Raw genomic sequence first — 23,103 nt, forward strand, 5'->3', positions numbered from 1 at the left:
ACAGGGTTTCAGATAATGGATACACTGATCAGAAGGAACTGCTCCATGATCTCTAATCCTTACGATAATCACCCAAGGTGGGAATTATTATCCTCACATGACACATGTGGAGACTGACAGGGAAGGTGATTAAGGGACTTATTCAAGATCCCAGACAGTACGTGGACAGGGTGAGGTATTTATTGAGTCCTCAGTCCTCAGAGCCCAGAAATGCTCTTTCAACTACATCAGGCTGCCTCAGGACTCCAAGACCTAACTTGTAGTTTCTTACTGCTATTATCATGTGTTTCCTCCCTCCCTCCCTCCCTCATATCTTTGTAGGGCACTTCAAGTTTTCTGTGTTCTCATAAATCTTACCGGAAACCATGGCATTCAATAACACAGGGGAGTCACTGGGTTCTTTCTGAGTTGAATCTTTTTTTTTTTATTCCTTTAAAATTTTTCTCCCTTAAGTGCAAGTACGGTGGTGCTTGCCCGTAATCCCAGCGGCTCAGGAGGCTGAGGCAGGAGGATCATGAGTTCAAAGCCAGCCTCAGCAATTTAGTAGGGCCCTAAACCATTTAGCAAGACCCTGTCTCAAACTAAAAAAAAAATAACTGAGGATGCAGCTCAATGGTTAAGCACCCCGGGTTCAATCCCTGGTTATCCCCCCCCAATATTTTTTTTCTCTTTGTTATGGTCAGGGATTTTCTAGGCAATTAAGTGCCTAGTGTCTGTGTTGAAGTTTTTATTATCATTATTATTCTTACTATTATTATTATTATCTTCAACCTTGAATTTTACACCTAAAAGTTTACTAATGCCATGAAATTGCTCTCTTTTGCTCTTTTCTTTTCTTTCTTTTTTCTTCTTTCATTTTCTTTTTTTTTTTTTTCCTTTTTGCCCTTGTTTTTAACTGGGTTTCCACGGTCATTGGGCTTGTCCTTGCCCTTCACGTTGGCAACATTCTTTACGGATGACATACATTCTGAACAAGAAATTATGTTACATAAATTTCGAGGTAAGAGACTTTCAGACTTTCTGGCCAAAGGAGAAGCAATGTTGTGGCATCAGCTATCAGTGAGCGCAGCCTGTGTCAGGCTGGCCCTGTCCCTCTTCTCTGCCAAGGCAGGAAAGCTGTGAGCGGGTGTCCGCCAAGGCAGAAACCCCAAGGGGCGTGCAGAAACCCAGCGCTGAGCTCTAAGGATGAAGGAAAGCCAGGAAAACCGCACCCAGGAAAAGCCACAGCGTACACCTTTTCCTCCAAACAGTTAATGGAACAAGTGCCCCGAGAATCACCTGAAACCATGAGTGGTTTCTATGGAAACCTCCATCCACTTCTGTTCTGCTGACATTTGAATAAATGTGAATAGACTGAAGCTTTAGCTCGACTGCCTGCACACGGTGGAGACGGCACTAATGGGTTTACCTTAGAATCATTATTAACCGCTGCAGCAAAACAGTGTCGTTCTCTCTTCAGGCACCCAGACAATTCCACACTCCTCCTTACTACCGAAGAATCTGGAATCGGTCGACAAAAACGATGTTTTAACATGACTGGAATATATTGTAGGAGCCTAAAACTCCTTTTTCTCATTCCTGTAACAATTCCGAATAGCAGACAATTAACATTGCTATGGCCTAAGAAAGTATTCCAGTGTCTTTTATTCTGTGAATATCATTTATGACAAGGCCACGTTCTGCTTTGATAGCTGTGTGTCCCCCTCATGTCAGATGGAGCCGGCCAGAATTACATGCCTTTGACTTCTCTTGCTTGTGCAAATATCACTTTATCCCAAAGGAGAGATGTAAGAAAAAGAAAGGCTGACAGGAAAGGGACAAACATAGAAAACCTATCCTGAGGTGGAACTTGTGAAAACAAGTGCAACCCATACTGACTGTAAATCCTACCTTACCCTTAAAAATGATAGAAGAACCTTTATCTCAGGCAGCATATGATGAAGAGAGTTGACTTCCAGGCAGATCACAGGCTGTGAACTGCAGAATGATTTGGTATTATTGCTTTGAGGAAATGCTTGGTTTAAATGATTATATTTGATTAGCCTTCTCAATATCATATTTGTGTGCCAGAGAGTCTCTAAGGCAATTCTTGAGCTAAGACCCTAGGCAATGCCAAAAGACCTAATGGAGGGGATACAACACATTCTTAGATTTGAATAAACATGGGTTTTTGTAATTGTTTGCTTACTGGCTTTGTGACCTTAGGAAAGTTATTTATCCTTGGTGAGCCTTAATGTCATCATGTATAAATTAGAAATACTAATTTCTAGTTCTCGTGTTGTTATGAAGATTAGAGATAATGAGTAAACAGTGCTTGGATCATAGGAGTTGATTCATAATGGTAGCTATAATTGTTTGGCAATAAAGTTTCCTTTTGGGGAAATATTCAGAACCAACATTATTCGACTTTATTTTAGTCTTTTATTCAAGTCCTTGGACAAAATAATTTCATACTTGAAGACTGGAGCCCTTCCTTTTCTATTTCTTAATCATCATCTTTGCTAATATCAATGCCATATTAGTAATTGTGTAGTATATGAGCCAACTTTTATTAATACCAGGAAATTGAGGTAATTTTCTATAATGTTAACTTGTTTAGGTTTTATACGTACAGTCATGCCTTCCCAGCCATGATTTGCTCTTCTATTCTCACTGACTCTGCAAACTCAGAGAATTTTTCTTTTTGATCACCTTGAGATTACATGTCTTCAGTGAGAGGCATTGTGAGAGGTAATATGGATGACAGAGTGGGAAGCATGATTTCTGCCATGAAATTTGGGGAGAGAGAATGTTGAAATGGAACCACTGTCCTTTGGTGTCTGCATGGTCCTGTGAGAAGCTCAGATGGCATGTGCAGTGGCATTAAGTTAATATGGGCAGAGATATGATCACCCACTCCAAGACTTATAGATGTGGCTGACAATTAGCAAAGTAAGTTCCACGCACTTAACCAAACATGCATCCTCCTGCCATGGGGTCTTTCTGAAACCTAACCCACAGGGCCAGGGAGGGGGCTGTGATACAATGAAAGTGGTCAAGAAATAAGGCAGTTTTAAATAGAAGACTTTTAGGATCACTGCAAAACTGGAGTGGGGGAGCTAGCAGTACACGCACAAACCCACAGTCTTGTCTCCAGTTTGGAGATGAGAACTTTCCTGAAGAAATGAAGAGCACCTAAAGGCATCCAGCTATTGCTTGGAGAGCCAGGGCTTGACCTGGTATCATCTCCCATTTTTACTGTTCTTTCAAGATCCTATGTTGCATCCTAGAGATAGTTATGCCCTTCATGCTTATAAAACTAAAACCAACCTTGTTTTTCCTTTGTGCTATTTAAAACACATCTACTGCTCATCTGTTTCATGAGGTCATCCCATACAGCTATATAACTTTTAAAAAGTTCCCCTTGATTATGAAATTTTATATCCCAGTAGTAGAGCAGTTATCTAGCACCAGTGAGGTCCTCGGTTCCATCCAGTACTGCAAAAGGAAAAGAAAAAATTCAAATACCTATTTTCATACTCACCAGTGATAAAGTTTGAGCTGCTAAAAAACTTTTACTCATTAATTGGCATAAGATATTTTATCTATTGAATCACATCATGATTGAGAAAAGTAGTAATTACCAAAGGAAGTATATATGGCTAACAAGATGATATATAATTAAAACATAACTTAACTTTCTTTGACCTCAGATTTTCACATTAGGCATTGTGTTTATACATGTATTACCTTACATTTTTAAGCATTTTGTCCATTTTCTTATGAACATCTCAGTAAGAAAGGAATGTTAGAGAATTAGACTGTAAATATAAAAGAGTGAGAATTAAGTGGCGAAAGCATTTGGTCTTTGGGGTCAGACAACTTGAACTCAATGCTGGCCTTACCAATTTGTTCATTGTGATATTTTGGCCCATTCCCCAACTGGGTTTTAATTTTTTCATCTGAAAAATGATGTCATTTAGGGATGTAGGGAGAAAGAATCAAATGAGATGAATTATATAAAATACTTGTAGTGCCTTATACAAAGATAGATAGTGCTTATTAATTTTGACTGGTATTTGAATTTGAATTATTATTGCTGTACGAACAATTTGCAACACTGAATTGGTAAAATCTTGACACTTTTGTGAATGGTTGTTTCAAAGTAATTCAGTTATTGACCTTTTCTGAATTTTACTGTAGAATATAGTGTAGTAAGTGTAGGATTGCACTTACCATTCATTCAAACAAAACAAAATACACATTTGCTGGTTTGACTGATCATTAGTGTGCTACTTCAGTTCTGACCACATGGGGGCAACATGGTACCTTTAATGACAAGGCACACAGATGGAAGGAAAAAAATTAGTTGTAAAGCCTTATAAGAATTCTGGATACAAAATTAAAACTAAAGTCTCCACAATGATTCTCTTATCCAAATTTTCACTTATCAGTTGAAGGAATTGAGTTCCAAGGAGGCCAATTAGCAAGTCCAGTCACACAATTGATGTCTTTTGGAGGTAGAGCAAAGAACCATTTGACATTAAGAGTAGCAATAATAATTACATTATCGGAGAACCTAGCTATTTTAGAAAAATTTTTATTATACGTTAATATTTCGTGTGATGATGTTTTGGAGGAAATTGAACATTACTGATAATGAATTACCCTCAGAAATGTTCCTTTCTGGAAAAATAGAAAAACACAAAGAATCTCATTTGTGGAAAGACTTAAATGTGCACTTGAAGACAGGAGAGTGAACTTCTCAAGGTTGTCATTAATATTTTGCTCACAACCATGTGTTTGTGACTTGTCTCGAAACTGCGACACTGTCTCTAGGAAGCAGCAGCAATGGAAGGGCACATGTTGGTCTTGCCTGGAAATTTCCAAGTTTTGATTTTTAATCTCCTTTTCTCAGCAACCCCATCCCAGGTACATGTATATACACACATACACATATGTGATAGAATCATGCAAATACCTACTCACAAATGATAGCTCCTTAGTGGGAGGACTTGGGCTAGGGGGCTGACTTAACTTTACTAGTCTTCCTCATCCATGCCCCTTTCCCACGCTTCCCAAATAAACACTTTCCACAAAGTCTACGTGAACAGCACATGTTTACTCTAGAATCCCATTCCTCCTTAATATCTTCCAAATCTTTGTTGACCTTTTCTTCTCTACTTCCATCATTTTGGATCGTCTGCATCACTCCATTAGCCTTGGAAAATGGAAACTATGCTGGTTAGTTCATGGGTCAACTTGACTGGGCCATGGGGTGCACCGATAATTGGTCAAATGTTATTCTAGGCATTTCTGGAGAGCTATTTTGGATGAGATATTTGAATTGTTCAATTGCATGAAGACAGTTGCCCTCTGTAATGTGGGCAAGACTCATCCAATCAGTGGAAGGCCTGGAAAAAGCTAAAGACTGACTCTGTCTGGGTGAGAGGATTCCTCCTGCCAGCTTGCCTTTGAACTGGGACACTGGCTTTTTTTCTGCCTTTAGACTCAAATGGATACATTAGTTTTCCCTAGTCTTCGACCTGCTGGCCTTAATTTTAGAACCACTCAGCAGCTTTCCTTGTTCTTAGTCCTTCAGACTCAAACGAAATCACTGGGCCTCCTGCTTGCTGACTCACTCTGCAGATCCTGGGACTTGCCAGCCTCCTAATTGTATGAGCCTATGCCTCCTAATATATCTCTCTCTGTATATATACATCTTCTTGGTTCTGTTTCTCTGGAGAATTCTAATCCAGACACATATCTCTTCAATGTATTTTCAGTTGAAACCAGACCATCTTTGGTTCAATAATTTATAAATTGCAAATAATTTGCTAAATTCAGAACCCCAGCCTCTTGCAAGATACCAACCTTGAGTCCTCAATTGTTATCATCGTGGTGGGCATTTGTTAGGTATTTAACAAATACATGTTGAATGAGTGAAAACATAAATTTTATCAGTTATCTTGTGAAAGAATTTATTTCATTCAGCGTGCCAGCATTTTTCCTTCCCTCTGCGTGTGAGCCTGTTAAGGTTATTAACTTACAGCAAAGAAAGTGCTTGTCATTTTGTTGCTAGGATACCAGTTGGTCCAGTCACAAAGCTATGCATATTAAAATTTTAAGTCAAAGGACAAAACAGATTCCAAGTATGATTGACCTAAAAAAAAGAGGTGTAATATAAATGTTAGTTTTTCATCAATATGTTAACGCATGAGATTTTTGTTTAATTTGAGCCATTAAAATCTATAATAATACCTTGGGAGTATATAGACTCGTACATTTTGCAATTTATAAAAATGAGATCCACATGAGTGTTTGATTTGACGAATTTGCATAATGAATGGAAACCGAGTCCTGGCTGTTTATTCAGAGGCAAGCTGCTTGTTTTTGATGGTCTGCATATACTACCCACTGGAAGTCACGATCATCTATGTCAAAGCTTTCGCTAGGTGACCAGGCCCCTACCTACCGCAAAGTCCAGAGTTCCGGCTGCCTGCTGCTCACTGGCACGGCACCTTGCCTTTTCTCACCCATGTGTCTTGAACACCCCAAGCTCATTCACCCAGGAAGTTCTCTCTTTTATTACACTAAAGCTGAAAATCTGAACTCCCCCAGCTCCACGCTGCTGACTCTTTCTCCTTTTCTTCCTTGAGATTTCAGCTCCCATGTCTTCTTTGACCTCCTTGTTTGAAGTAGCACCCATACTGGAAGTCAAAAATCTGAAAATACGGTTTAGGTCTGAATAATAAAGAAAAACTAGGTGTTGAAGTGTCTTCTAACTTTGAAACTTACTATGTAATACAAATTTGTTATATTTGTATGAAATTTCTAAACTTTTAAATTGGAAGATTTGGATATGCATGATATTGGGATTAGTTTAGAATAAAAGATACATATTGTAAGTGTAAAAGGACGGGAGGCAGACCTGGTGGATTCAGAGAAACCTTTATTCCTTTGTGGACTTGGAGGCTGTTGGGACCCATTTTCTGGATGGGGAAAATGGCTACCAGTTACAGAGGGGATTTTGGTTTTACAGAGTACAATGATGTAATCATTGGAAGCTGTGTATGTGCAGTTTTGACGCCAAGGGTAGTTGAATATGTTAAGACTTTAACTTAGTGGGGTGGTTGTAAAAACTTTGAAACTCATTTGCTCTTATTCTGGATCCATTGTTTCCCAAGTTTCAATATTTGCTGTGCCTCCATTTAGGGCTAATTTGAGATGGGGGAAGGTCTAAGTTTAGGGCCCATCGTTATTAGGAAAGGGTGAGCTGGGAGAGGTTTAATGTTTAGCCAATTTTCCCTTTCTCCTCCTGAGCCACGGTGTCTCTCCATTTTTTTGTGGGGGAGCTGTCTTTTAGGAATATTATTTTCCATAACCCTTAACATATGTCTTATACTAGAAAAGATAATTTTAATATCTTGTCTCTAATATTTAATATCTGCTGAGTAGGATTATATAGAACCTGTGAAGTTCACACTTTGCCATCATTTGAATGAAGTTACCAAGAAATCAAATACAGGACACATACCATATGAAAAGAGAATGGAAATTTGCAAATTTTTAATTTTTTGGTACTGGAGATTGAACTTAGGGACATTTACCACTGAGCTGTACCCCCATCCCTTTTAAAATTTTTTAAAAATTTTCACACTTGTGATCCTCCTGCCTCAGCCTCTCAAGTCCCTAGGATTATAGCTATGTGCCACTGTATCAGAAAGAAACTGAATCTCAATGACAGAAGTTAGGATAAAAAAATAAACTGTCTTTTTCTATTATATCTCATAAATTCTTTAGCTTTTAGGAAGCCCAACCACTTTTATTTATTATTAAAAAGTACAATATATAAAATCATAATCTTTATGTACAATAGATAGTCTAAGTTCATAACATTTTCATTGACTTATAACTGCTATATTTCAAGGTTAATTATTATTCTCCATAGGAAGTTGGATCATTTACCAGCTACTTGCCAGGTGGAGCAGAAGGATCCCAAGTTTGAGACCAGTCTGGGCAATGTAATGAGAACCTGTTTCCAAAATTTAAAATAGAGTACCCCTGGATTCAATTCTCTGTACTAAAAATAAATAAATAAATAAATAAATAAATAAATAAAGAGTTGGATCATTTAAATGTAAAGAACACAGCTTCAGGGGTCGTAGTTTCAGGTTCTAAGAGCCAAGTGCTCATGGTGAAAACTTGGATGTTGGAAGCACCTGATCCAGGGTGAGTGAGTAAAAATAAGGGACTTGGTGAAAACGAATATGTGAGGCAAAAGCTAGCTATAAACCCAGGAGAAAATCTGCAATTTTCTCAAGTTATTGCCAAAATACTAAACTCAATGAAGGTGAGGAGGGTGTGCATGTAGCTGAGGCAGGGAGGCATCCACAGTATTTTTTTCCCTCTTTTTTGGTGGGCGTGGTACCAGGGATTGAACTCAGGGGCACTCAACCACTGAGCCACATCCCAGCTCTATTTTGTATTTTATTTCAAGACAGGGTCTCACTGAGTTGCTTAGCACTTCGCTTTTGCTGAGTCTGGCTTTGAACTCGTGATCCTCCTGCCCAGTCTCCTGAGGCGCTGGGATTACAGGCATGTGCCACCATGCCCAGCCACATCAGTTCTTGGAAGGAATGACTAAATGGGTATGGAGCTGCTCCTGGTCTGGACACCAGCTCCAGTTTTACTTATTAAGCAATTTGAATTGATGCATCCTGACCTTTTTTTCAATTACAATGTTCTTAGCATGATGTTTGCACATGATTGCATGATGCTAAGTTTTATTATCCATCTCTTTACTTGCATCACTGGGGCATATTGTATTTAAGTACAATATGCCTACTGACTATAAATTCTCCCCTACTGACTATAAATTCCCTATAGGTGGCATTTGATCTCTCCATTGACTTGACCAAATGTTATCTCCTTTGACTAATGAAATAGTGATAAGAAATAATTATGTGCCTGTTCTAAACTGAAGTTTTAAAAACCTTGAGCATTGCAGCCAATGCTTTTGGAACATCTCTCCTTTGTCCTGAAAAGAGAAAGCCTCAGGGAGCCTTCAGCCTGGATCCTTAAATGCAGACCCAAACTAACCCAGTCCAGTGGAAAATGGTTGCCTGTAAAATCCACGAAAACATGGTGGGTGTTCGTTACATAGCATGATTATAGCAAAAACCTGATTTATTTGCCTACTGATACAATACCATTAGCAACATCATACCTTTATTGAAGATAAAACAATTAACCAAAAAATGCTTGTAATAGTTGAAAATAATATCTGATTAATTAGCAAAAATGCTATCATCAGACTGGGGATGTAGCTCCATGGTACACAGCATGCCCAGTATGTGCAAGGCCCTTGGTTCAAACGCCAGCACTGCAGAAATACAAAACCAAACAAAGATATCATTACTACTTAGTTTAAATAGCCTGTTAGGTCTCCATAGGATGACTGTAATAATTTCCCCATGATGATATCTAAAAACAACCCAAGTTGGATAGGGATAACTCTGGCTTAGAGGCATTGTATCATTTTCTTTTGCAGAAAGCCATCCTGGGGCAAGATTCTATTTCAGGAAAGGACAGATCAATAAGCTTGTACAAGACACTGGAACCTGAGCATTGTGATCCCAGAACTGGATTTTCCCAGTGCGCTCTTTAGAAGAGCAATGTATTTCCAATTTGATAAACCATTTGTCCATGTACAAATTATACAGTAAACTGTTGATTCCCCAGATGTGGGAAGCCTGTTATTATTCCTCTGTATTATATAAGAATGATCTAGTATTTTTTGCACTCAATTTTCTTTACTAGATGGTCTGTTCTAAACAAGAAAAGAATTGCACCAATATTCTCATCTTCAAAAGCGGTTGTGCTACAAACAAAATCTTTGACTTCTGCATTTGTCTGTTTCTGAAATGCTAGCATTTTTATTCATGTGTATCAATGCTTTCCTTTTTAATTTTCAGCACATGAAGGCTGAGACTGTTGCTCTCTTTAAAGTTAGCCACAGGACATCCTAGGAGGGTTTTCTGAAAAGTGAGGCTTGAGGAATTGCTGCTAATTGCCTCTGTTCACCACTTCTCATTGCTGCTACAGACCTGGCCAAAGACTCTTTGTTTGAATGAATCCCATCTTTGTTTCCAGCTAATAATAATTCTTTGAGAAGAAGTGAACATTGCTATTTAAAACCAGTAATAAATAGGCATCACACATTGAAGGAACACTCTCATTTGGTACATAAAAAACTGCACAAAAGAAACAAGATCCAAATTAAAGGGAAAATTATTTTATTCTTCTGAGTAGCCAGACAATCTAGTTTCTGAGACATTTTTATGTGATGGGCTTAAGGAATATGACCATGTTACACTTTAATAACTAAGAGTTCTATTTTTTCATGTAGCATAACTATTGCAAACCTAAAAATTCGAGTAATATTAAAATAAATCAGTGAAATAAACATAAACAATTTCAAAGACAGTTTAGGCCATAGGTGGTTTAAATCTACTCCAGATGCAAATTTCAAGTGTTGTTTCTGAGGCTTTAATTCCTTCACTTCAATCCCACTTTGTTCTGTGTAGAAGACCAATGGGTCTATCTTAGTACCCATCCAGGTAGGGGTTCAGGTAAACTTCCCTTAAAGGCTGTCAGGGATAGGGGATCTGGTAGAGAACGTGGGGTCTCTAGCCCTGCACATGCCAAGGAAAATCTGGGTCCACAGGGAGAAATGGCTGATCCCAAATGAGCTCCCAATTGAGAACTAGTTGATCTCTAATCCACCAAGTGCTGATTCAGGCATCATTGCTAATCAGAATATGGAGAGATGGAGCCGGGATGTGTGTGCTATAAGTAGCACCAGGCTGGCCGCTACATAGCCAGAATGCAAATGGATATCAGGAACACAAAATGGATCTGAGGACCCGTTTCCTATGCTTCTTCAAGATTCTGTGACTGTCATTGCACTCTTATGTCAACACTATCTAGAGAGGAACATGAAGGTGGGCTGGAGATGAGAAATAATAGATTGGACAGACAAAGGGAAGACGGTGGGCGTATAACAGCTACTTCATTCTGGTTGACCACTGTTTGAATTGGATTAACAGCTGTTCACAGTCAAGAGCAAAGCTAAATTCCAACTCAGAGAAGCAGTGGTCGGCAGAAACATAGGAATATTTTATTTAAGAAAAATAAAAGCATTTGAAAAGTGGGGGGTGATATTGTACAATAATGCCAGTCATATGGATGCTTGGATGGACAGGACAACTCCCTTCCAGAATTCTGGAAAAAAAAAATTTTTTTTTAAGAGAAAAGAAGAATCATAAAGATCTGAAGAACTTCAGACTTCACCATCAGACAGATATACAGTTTGAGCTGGAAGGAGATTTAAATATAGTATAACAAATTGGTGTGACTCAGGACCAAATTTGTACTCCCTGCTGGAGATTGTAAGAGTTTGGTCCAGTATCTGTCTAAAAAGGATACCTTTGTATGCATGGAGGATCAGGGATCATCACACTTTTTTTCTGTCTGGTGTCCTTTTTGTATCCTATTTTTAAAATCTCCAAGACCCTGCAGACTCCAATAATTTCCTTCTCTTCTCCTCTCCTCCCTTCTCCTCTCCTCCCCTCCCCTCCCATCCCCTCCCTTCTCCTATCCGTTCTCTCTAACAGGATCAACAGTATCTGAGACCCCAGAATTCATCCAGGAACAGAACTATGTCTGTGTGCATAATCCCACTGGAACTCCACAATGCAACAGGCTTAAAGGTTGAAGGCAAGACCCTAGAAGTGGGTGGTTTTATGCTATAGCCTGACTCAGTTTGAACTGTCCAGAATTTTGAGTAGGGGGAATTCCCACAGGACTCTCAGAGTCATGTTGCCTATTTGTAATTAGGGAGAGAGAAAGAGAGAGAAGAGAGAGAGAGAGAGAGGAGAGAGAGAGAGGAGAGAGAGAGAGAGAGAGAGATTGAGAGCCAAAGACACCAGTGCTACTATCAAGCCAGGGGTAAGCATGCACCTGTTTTACAGTGATTCATAGCGTGGGATTCTTAGAACTGCCTTCCATGGGACACCTGCTTCAGCAGTGGAGGCCAAGCATGGGAGACTCTCAGACCCAGTTTTAAGCCCGAAGTAGAGCGGAGCAGCTACCTAATAGCAGCTGCAGAGATTAACACTCAAGTCTAACAATGTCATATTGGCTGACTGACTGTTTACCCTGGGGAAACCAGCAAATGAGCACCTTTTGAACCTGTTGGGATTCACCTGGTCTTGTAAAGTCATCCATCCTCTGACCCCTCCTCCAGGACAGGGGACCCTCTTCAGATGAGGAGATTCAACTTTCAGGTCTTCCAAACCCAGCAGAACCATCCATAAGAAGAGAGCAGGAAGGAATTTACAGTTAGCCCCTGGGGCAAGGCATATCATTCCGAACACAAATTGACTCTTCCAGGAGCAGAAAGAGAGTCCCACAAGGCTGAAGACAATCAAGAGCTTCCATCAAACCATCCTCAGAAGCTTCTGGTGTTAGGAATGCTATAAAAATTCTGTAGCCACATAAGCCCACACCAGAGATGTACAGGCAGAGGCCAGTATGGAAAAGTGCAAGAACTTGAACATAGGGAGACCTTTGAAGCAGAAATCTGATCTAGAAATAACATGCAGCGGAGGGGACCAGTGCCTCTGCTGCTGCCACCCTCAGAAACGCTCTGAGGTTGCACTGTGGTGGTCTGAATATCGACCACACCTCCCCTTATCTGGCATAATCCAAAGAAGAAAGTCTCACTAAGAACTCCCTGTATCTCAGAAATTTTGGTAAGGAATAATTTCAGATGCTTTTATGTTAGTCCTTTTTATTTCAGTGGTGAACTGTATGTATTGATGTGACAAGTTTCCCCCATTCTATTGGAGATTGCATTTCTTATTTTATTCTTACGGACTTTTTATATATAATTCAATAATGTGTTCGTTGGAGATATTCATGCTACCGTTCTCAATTTTGATTATATTCTCTTCTCCCCCTTTCTTTATCCAATGTATTTCTACAAGATATTGACAGATTTCTAGACAAATATGACCTGACCGATTTGAACCACAAAGATTAAAAAAACCTAAACAGACCAATATCAAGCAATGAGGATGAAGTAACAATGAAAAGTCTTCCCAGAGCTGGGTGTGATGGTGCATGCCTGTAATCCCAGTGCCTTGGAAGGTTGAGGCAGGAGGATCACAAGTTCAAAGCCAGCCTTAGCAAAAGCAAGATGCTAAGCAACTCAGTAAGGCTCTGTCTCTAATAAAATACAAAATATGGCTCTGGATATGGCTCAGTGGTTGAGGGGCACTGAGTTCAATCCCTGGTATATATAAAAAAAAAATGTCTTCTAAGAAAGAAAATCCCATGAATAAATGGAGTCTCAGCTAAGTTCTACCAGACACTTAAAGAACTAACGGCAATTCTTCTAAAATTATTCCATGAAATAGAAAGGGAACATTCCCAAATTCATCACATGAATACAGTATCACCCTCATCCCTAAACCAGGTAAAGACAAATCAAGAAAACTACAAACCAATGTCCCTGATGAATATAGATACACAAATCTTAATGAAATATAACAATCTGCATCTGAAAACACATTAAGAAGATGGTACACCATGATCAAGCTGGTTTCATCCTAGACATGCAAGTTTGATTCAACATATACAACTTGATAAATATAATTTATCACATATATAAAATTAAGGACAAACATTCCCAGGATTATCTCAACATATACAGAAAAATTCTTCAACAAATTCTAACACCCATTTATGTTAAAAACACTGCAGAATATAAAGGTAGAAGGAATTTACCACATCATCATAAAAGCTGTATCAGAAAAATCAAAGACAACATCACACTGAATGAAGAAAAATGAAAACATTTCCTTTAAAATCAGGAACAAGAAAAGGATGTCCACTCTTACCACTCTTAGTCAACATAGTACTTGAAAATCTAGCCAGAGAATCAGGCAAGAAAAGGAAATTAAAGGGAAAAAGTAGGAAAAGAAGTCAAATTATATCTGTCTGATGATGCCATGATCCTATACTTAGTAGGTCCAAAAACTCCACCAGATATCTAGAGTTAATCAACAAATTCACCAAAGGAGCATGATACAGGTCAATAAGCAAAATTCAGTAGCTTTCTTATACTCCCAAAAATGAATGTGTTGAGAAAGAAATCTGGAAAATAATTCCTTTCACAATAGGCTAAAAACAAACAAACAAAACTGGGACTAAATTTAACCAAGGAGGTAAAAGATCTCTATAGTAAAAATGATAGAACACTGAATAAAAAAAATTAAAAACTGAGGAAGACCTTAAAAGATAGGAAGACTTACCATATCCTCATAGAACCAGAATTAATATTGTCAAAGTGGATATATTACCAAAAGTGATCTACAGATTCAATGCAATCCCCATCAAATTACCAATGACAATAAACTACTGTGGAGTTATTGTAACAAAATCAGCATGGTATTGGCATAAAACCAAACATGAATACCAATGGAATAGAATAGAATACAAAGAATTCTTAACAAAAATGCCAAAAATATAGGTTGAAGAAAAATTGCCTCTAAAACAAATGGTGCTGGAAAAACTGGATTCAAATCTTTTGCCTTGCATCAAAATCAACTCAAAGTGGGTCAAAGACCTAGGAATTAGACCAGAAACACTTTAACTGATAGAAGGAAACATAGAGTCAACATTCTTAACATCTTGGTGTAGAGATCACCTTTCTTGAGAAGATTCCTAAAGCTCAGAAATAAACATATTATCAACAAGTAAGAAAGCATCAAATTAAAAAAGCTTCTTCATAGCAAAGGAAAGAAGAGAATGAAGAGAGAGAGGCTATAGTGCAGGAGATAATCTCTGCCAGTTGCTCTTCTGACAGGGGATTAATATATAGAATATTAAAAGAATTTTAAAACCACCAAAGAACCAAAAAAAATCATTAACCCAAACAATAAATGGACAAATATGCTAAATAGATTTGTCAAAAGAAGACATGTAGATGGCTAACAAATCTATGAAAAACTTTCAACATCCTTAGAAACAGGGAAATGCAAATAAAACTAGACTGAGATTTCATCTCACTCCAGTTAGAATGGTAATCATCAAGAATACAAATAATTGGTTTGTGGTGAGGATGCTGGGGAAAAGTTACACTTACTTATTGTTGGTGGGACAATACATTACCACAATCACTTTGGAAAGTAGTATGGAGATTCCTCAAAAGACTAAGAATAGAAGCACCATAGGATGCAGCTCTCCTACTCTTTGGTATTTATTCAAGGGAACTAGAATCAGAAAGCTATACTGATAAGAGCACACCAATGTTTATAGCAGCACAATTCACAATAGCCAAGACATGAAACCATCCAAAGTGCCTGTCAACAGATGAACGGATAAAAATATGGCATATATACACAATGGAGTTTTACTCAGCCATAAAGAAGAATGAAATTATGTCATTTGTTGGTAAATTGAAGGAACTTGAGAACCTAATGCTAAATGAAATGAGCCAGACTCAGTAACTCAAGTGCTGATTTTTTTTTTTTTTTTTTTTTCTGATTTGTGGTGGTTAGAGACAAACAAGGAAAAAAAAATAGGGGTGGGGAATATCATGACAATAATGAGAATAGTGAATCAAAGGAAGGGGATTGAGAGGAAGTACGGAGGAGTCAATAAGAGGAGAAACCATGGAATGAAATTGACCAACTTTTGCTGAATGCAAGTATGAATACATCACAAGAATTTCCACTTTTATGTATAATTATAATGCCCCAATTTAAAAAAAGGATGAATAAAGAAAAAGAAGACCCATAGAGTAGAGGATGGGTATCAGGGGAAAGGCTGGGTGAGGAGATAAAGGGGAAGTACGAGGACTTTGAGAAAAATAATTTAAAAAAATATTTTTCTCTTCCAATCACCTCATGTAGGTTCTTGAGGAGAGACAATATGATATATGCACATGAAGTTGGATTAAGTTTTGACCACACAACAGAGGGTAAAGCAAACTTTGTACACCCCAAATATTTGTGTTTCTTGTCATTTATTCAATTCTATTGTTTCTCAGGCTTTCCTTTCCCATTCTTTATGGTGTGTGGTTTCTGTAATTCAACACTGATTAGGACTTTTCCCTTTAAATCTCATGCCCTGTTTCCCTGACTAAAAAGTAAACTCAGTGTTGCCCCGCAATTCACAAAGGTTATGAATCATTGCAGCCAGACACCTTCGGAATCAGCACCGTGAAAGCAAGAACCTGCTGAGATTGAGGAGATGCCCAAGGAGGGGTAAAGAGAGTTGAGTTGAATTTTCAGCCTTTAGAGAACTATAGAGTTAGTTGTGAGCAAGGAGTCACTTCATCTTCAGGGAAGGAAGCAGCACCCCATTTCTGAACCTAAAGCTTATTGACAACAGTGAAGGTTAATGAAGAAGATAACAAGTGGAGAAAGTTGCCTGCAAAAAAATGGAAGCCTGGTGTTCTGGGCCCCACATGGGTGCCTGTTAGGCAACGCTGCTGCTCCTCTGCCTTTTGCTGCCTGTGTAGGGGAAGGAGATGGGAGAGGGATGGGGCGGGCTGCACCTCCATGTTGACTGAGAATGCCTGTCCCTCATGGGTTAACCAGAAACTTCTAGAAGGAGTTTTCATTTGTGGTGGGACCTTGGTAACAGTGGCTCAGTGTGGACTCCTAGGGGCGGGAATGGCAGGGACCAACTCAGATTTCTTGTTTCAGAGAAGTGTGCCCAGGAGCTTCTGGGGGGTTTTTTAAGAATCTCACAGGGCTGGGGATATAGCTCAGTTGGTAGAGTGCTTGCCTTGCAAGCACAAGGCCCTGGGTTCAATCCCTAGCGCCGCAAAAAAAAAAAAAAAGGAACCTCACAGATGTGCCCAAGGACGGTCAGTGCAGGCTGACTGCCTCACAGAGGGTCTGACAGCCAGTCAGCATTCGCTAGAGATGTTACACAGTGACATCATTCTTCTCCCTCAGTCCATCTCCTCATGATGATTAGTGTGGACTTAAAGCTTATAAGGGCACAGAGGTGGTTGTGTGTGTGTGTGTGTGTGTGTGTGTGTGTGTGTGGTGTGTGTGAGGTGTGTGCATGTGTGTGTGTGTGTGTGAGAGAGAGAGAGAGAGAGACCTATCCCTTTCCTGAAGTCATGTCTCAAGCATTGCCAGAGATGGTAGAAGGGAAAGATTGAATTAGATGTGAGACCGTGGTTTTAATTTGGACTGGACTAAATCCTAATAACAACAAAAAAATACTCATACAGTTTTGAAAATTGTCCAAGATGACATTTGGTGATGGGTGAAGAGATTCAAATGAGTATAACTAAAAATAGTGACTGGAAAAACATAAAGTCATTTCATTTTTATAACATCAATAAACCCCTTTTATAATGAATGAGCAATTATGAAGTTAGATCAAAGCAATGGAAGCTATTTTACAAGGAAAGCAGGAAAAGGAAACTAACATTTATTGAGTACACATCAATAGGTAAGTAGTTTGTCAGGAGTCTATGTCTACTATTTCATTTAATTCTTATAATAATCTGTTACTTTTCTCATTCAGACAGAAAGACCGAAGCTAAAAGAATTTAAGTCACTTGCTCAAGGATGCACAGCTATATGAATGATGGGTACGGGGTAAGATTTAGGCAACTATAATGTCCAAGCTAGTCCCTATTCCACTTACATTTCACTGCCACCAGCAGAGATGGACTGTCAGATTCCTTCCTAAAACTTTCTTAGTGTCTTCTTTGCCTTTCACATCTCATCTACTATGACATTAATCCTTTGGGTATGGTGTTTGGACTTGCCAAGTATATATGATGATTCTTTGTCAATTCAAACGCTAATTCCCCATTTAAGACAAAGGTACAGTCTTGCCTTTGCTGTGAATGTCCTTTGTTTGGGTGGTGTGCGCTGGTGCCATGGAGATGATATCTGCAGACAGGTGTAACCATGTCATGACAAACACTGCCTGTTCCTCCTGTCTGCTGGAAATGAAGAGTTCTGTTAGTATTTCATGGCACATCGCCATCTGGACTTGACTCAAATCTTCTCTCTTGACACATTTTCATTCTGAATGACTAGTTTCCTCTTTGTGTGCTTCTGGTTCAGAGTTCTGAGGTCATGTTTCCATTTCTATTTTGAAGCATGAATGATGGGAGGAGGAGGCAGAGGATGGACTTTAATCTTTTCTGTTTTTATGTTTGAGATTTTAGTAGACCAACTCTGAAGGCAAGCACTGACTGACTGGTTTATTCAGACTTCCCCATCTTAAGAAGTCCAAGGTTTTCTTATATTTATTTATTTATTTATTTAGATTCCCTAAATTTGATAACCAGCCAATTTTGAGAGTCTGTATTTGACTCTGTGCTCAGTGTTTGATTAAATCCTTCTAGTACATTTATGTTTGGCCTGAGTCTACCTAAATTTTTAGCTTTATCCTGAGAGCTAAGACTGACTTGCATCAAATGTCTTTAATACATCTTGTAATGTTTTCCTCTTTGGAGCCAATCAGGGACACTTCCTCTTATACTATAGATACTTGGTAATTTGATGCTTGGGACTTTATTTGCATTTAGTCTTAACTTTTATATCTATTTGGAACATTTTTCCATTTGCATGTCTATAACAATTTAAATGACTTGGAATACATTTCCACCAGTAAAATTATCTGGTCTCAGAGCAGAAGGCAAAGCATTAGTCTCTCATCCATATACAGGAAGTTATCTCTTAGTGAACAGGAAAAAAAAAATGAATAAAACAAAAGAAATGTTCTATACAGTCTCTCTTAATTTAATAAATAGAAATCTAGAGGTTTAGTTCATTTATTTTCTGTACTTGAGACCAATAATAAAGTGGAGAAAGATAAATAGAATCTTTAACTGCAAGGGGAAGTCTCAAGACACAACATTTGAAGATTTATATATCTAGCCTTCCATAGAGGCTTCACATTTGATTGCTGCTTTCCTGATTGGACACATGGCTGAATAACTGGAGGCCAGAGGAGGGGGCTTAATAAGGAAGATGACTTAATCTTGTCAATCTTCATTAGATTTTTGAGACTGTGATTCTCATAGTAAGCATTAACTCTCTTTCTATCATATCTATATCTATACATACATACATATATATATATATTTTTTTTTTTTTTTCCTGGATATGGGGATTGAACTCAGGGGTATTTTATCACTGAGATACATCCCCAAACTGTTTTAATGGTTTTTTAAAAGTTTTTTTTTTTTTTTGAGACAGGGTCTCACTAAATTACTCAGGGCCTCACTAAATTGCTGAGGCTGGTCTTGAATTTGTCATTCTCCTGCCTCAACCTTCTGAGTCACTGGGATCATAAGTGTGGAACCACCATGTCCAGCTCTATTTTATACTTTTAAAAGCACAAGTTCAAATGTGCTATAAAAGTCAAAGGGCAAGAAAACATCCAAATAGTCATGAAGACCCTGCTTTATTGACAAAATTGGTGATGCTCTGAAATTTAGTTATTGATCAGAAGGGCATCGAAAATGAGCTAGTTCAAAATACTTTTTGTCAGATGCTGTATAAATATCTGAATTTGACAAATGGAAGGTGACTTAGGGCTGCCAATGAATAATATACAGGAGTATCATGTGTATGAAAGTTAAGAAAATTTCAGTCTAAATTTTACATTTGCATTTCCCCACACTAAGTCCAGGCTTTGTGATATGCCCAAAAGAAAAAGAAAAAAAAGAAAAAAAAAAAAACTTACAAAGATCTTACCAGAATGACCTTGAGTGCACTTGCTATCAGCATTAAGGGTCATGTGTGCCTGCACTAGATGGAATTCTGGAGACTGTGGCTATCATTGTATGTATTGAATGAAAATAGAGATTGTGGATTGCTTAATGCAGAGACTTGATTGGAATGTAAGGTTTTTAAGAACATCTATTTTAAACTCACATCACCAATTAAGTGACAATGTGGTGGGTTGATGACATTATCATTAGCATCTGTTCACACTTTTAAGGTGAAAGAAGCTGTGCAATTCCCTGGATTCACATTTTAAAAATGGTGATATCTATCGAGTCTTTTAGTATTCTTTTGAACCTTCCCTTTCAAGCAATATATCCATTCTACTGAGTGGTTATTTGAAAAGCTCAGTGGGTAAAAGCTTTTTGAACTGTATTTTTCTTTTAGCTGAATGAGAACATCTGAAAGTCCATCTCCCATTTTCTTTCATTGACACTAACTCAGTTTGACAGTCTGTACCCCAGAGAACAATATATCACCATGTGAACTAGAGTTGGCCAGACATTTAAATGCTCTTCCAGCCCTGAACTCACAAGGCAATTTTTAACTTTTATTTTGTTTGTAGACTGCTATTCAAGGTAAGTTCCCATGTAAAGTAACAACTTTTGTTCAATGTAGACTTCACTTCTATTTATTAAGCAAACAACATATTATTTTTTCTCATGTTACATTGCAAAACATTTTAGAAGCCTGTGCAAGAAATTTCGTCTTCTTTTCCCTTTAATGTTCATTCATGTGTAAATTTATGACAATCTGGTTGTTCAACACAGCTATCAAAATTAGATATTTGACAAACAAATATATGATATACGCATAAAACTAGATTCAGCTTCATCAGTGCGGTAGAGTGTACATTTAAGAATTGCTTTATGTCTTGTCCAAACTATATCGTATGTATGTATGAATATGTAACAACAAATCCTTTCATTATGTACAGCTATAATGCACAGATAAAAATATAGAAAGAGAAGAAAAGAATTGCTTTATATAATCCTAAATGAAAGATACTATTTTTCATGATTTCACTTGATGCTGTTCCAAAATTGAATCTATCACCATTAGATATTATTGCAACATGAATATTAAACCTAGAACTTGTGTTTTCTCTTTTTTTTGCATGAGTTCCTTTACTTAAACTACTGGAGGAAATTCCATTTAGGACATGTAGAATATGTTTCTATTTTGTCATTTTGTCTCTAGTTTCATCATGATATTCTAGGTCTTTATTCTCAATTCAAATGAAGAGCTGTAACCCGAGGAAGCTATCTTTGGTCTCTCCATTTTTTAGTGCCTAATGTTTGGCACTTATTGAGTGGTCTATTGTTCTAAAGCAATGGGGGACAGTGTTTGTCTTAACATTAGTTTTTAATTTAAGCAATTTTTTTCCTAAGCACAGTCCTTAAACTTGTCCTTTGGAATACCTCTGTGGATCTTAATGTGCAAGACACTACTTGAGGAACCATGGTTCCTGCTGTTAGGGAATTTACCTTCTTGTGGGTAATGGGCATGTCCACAAACAATGCTCTCCAGGAAGTGCTGTGCTATCAAGAAGTAAGAAAAAGTGTTGGAAAGCCCAGAGGAAACAGAGGTTGTCACAGGACTCCTCTAATCTCAGAGAATGTGACATATTGAAAGATAGCTAAGAATTTGATATGCCGAAAAGATGTCAAGGGAGGAAGTGGGTAAGATACCACAAACATTCCAGTGGCTTGGCTTTTCTCTTAGAATCAAATTCAAACTTTTTTCTTTAGCATACACGACCCACATCAGTGTTTTTCCTGTTTGGCTGAATGTCAGAATCTAGTGCCTGAATTTCCGAATCTAATGCTTGAACTTCAACTCCAGAAATTCTGATTTATCTCATTCCCAGGTAGTCTTCATGTAACAGCAGTGCTGATACTTTGTGAACAGACTGATCTGTTCACTTTATCCAGTGTTCATTTTTCTCCTGACACCTGACATTCCCTACCATGCCCCATGACTTTGATTCCTCCAAAGCATAATTTCTTGCAAGGATAACTTGCTGGTACCTGTGCCTGGACAACTTTTTCTGAGATAGTAAACAATAGTTGACATGTGCCCAGCCTGGGGCATTGTGTCACCCATGCCTGTGAAATGTGTTATTTAATGTTCCCAACAGACCTAGAAGTTGTCGAGGGAGGAAGTGATACCACAGACATTCCAATGCCTGGCTTTTCTCATTTTGGGAGAGGCGCAGAGCCATGATGTGATGTGCACGCATGTGGCAGAGCTGGGATTTGGATTGACGTAGTCCATCCTCAGAGCCCTGACACCCAATAACCTACATATCATTTAAGCCTTTATCCAAATGTCATCTTAGAAAAGTCTTGTTGACCATCCTCTCTATGGTATTTCCCAGTTCACTTCTATTTCTCTGTAGTCCTGAATGCTGCTGTTATAACATATTCACTTATATATGAAGGTTCTCCTCTAGTATAAGGCAAACTACACAAAATCTGACTGTATTTGCTGGTTCACCACTGTATCTCTGGCACCACAAAATATTACAAAATAGGGTTTTCAGCAAATGTGTATTAAAGGAAAAAGAATTTCTAGCACAGGAACTACTCAAGGTGAAACACGTTTGCTCCAGGCATTAGTCTTTTCTAATATATATCTGACATAATGGTTTCATGGCTGGTGCCTAACAGAGGGTCAAGGTTAAGAAGTGTTGATTTTATATATTCAGTTGGCTTTTTAATATTCTCAGAACCTAAGCTTTACAGTGGATTTGTATAGCAGACTCTGTTGTTTACTAAAATCATGGCCTTTTTGTCCTGTTTCCTTGGTGACTAAGTACTAATATTGTCCTGGTCTTCCTGCTCCAGGAAGCTTCAGGAGAGCCTGGTTACATCCCATCCCTATGAGGTAAGTCCTGAAAGTGTGAGCTAACCACAAGTCCTGTCCTACTGGTTAACGATTGTCCAGGTGAGCAAGTGCGTCAGCTCTGGATGTGAACCCCAAGTGAAGGCCTGATGAGAGAGCACTCAGGCAAAGTTCTTGCTCTTTGAAATGCAAACAATGCAATGTGTTCCTCTGGTGTCTGAGACCCTATCACATATAAAGGGAATTTCTGCTGCTGCCCTTCCATCTTGGCACTGAGCTTGGATAATCTAATTCATAAAAATATGGGCTCTAGAGTCAAAATATTAGCTTTGGCTTCCAACTCTGCCACTTGTTAACTGTGGTCTTGCAACAGAGTCTGCTATACAAAACCACTGTAAAGATTAGTTAATCTGTCTGTGCTTCATTTTCATTCTTT

The sequence above is a fragment of the Sciurus carolinensis genome, chromosome 10 (assembly GCF_902686445.1).
Source record: "Sciurus carolinensis chromosome 10, mSciCar1.2, whole genome shotgun sequence".
In the NCBI taxonomy this organism is placed as follows: Eukaryota; Metazoa; Chordata; class Mammalia; order Rodentia; family Sciuridae; genus Sciurus; species Sciurus carolinensis.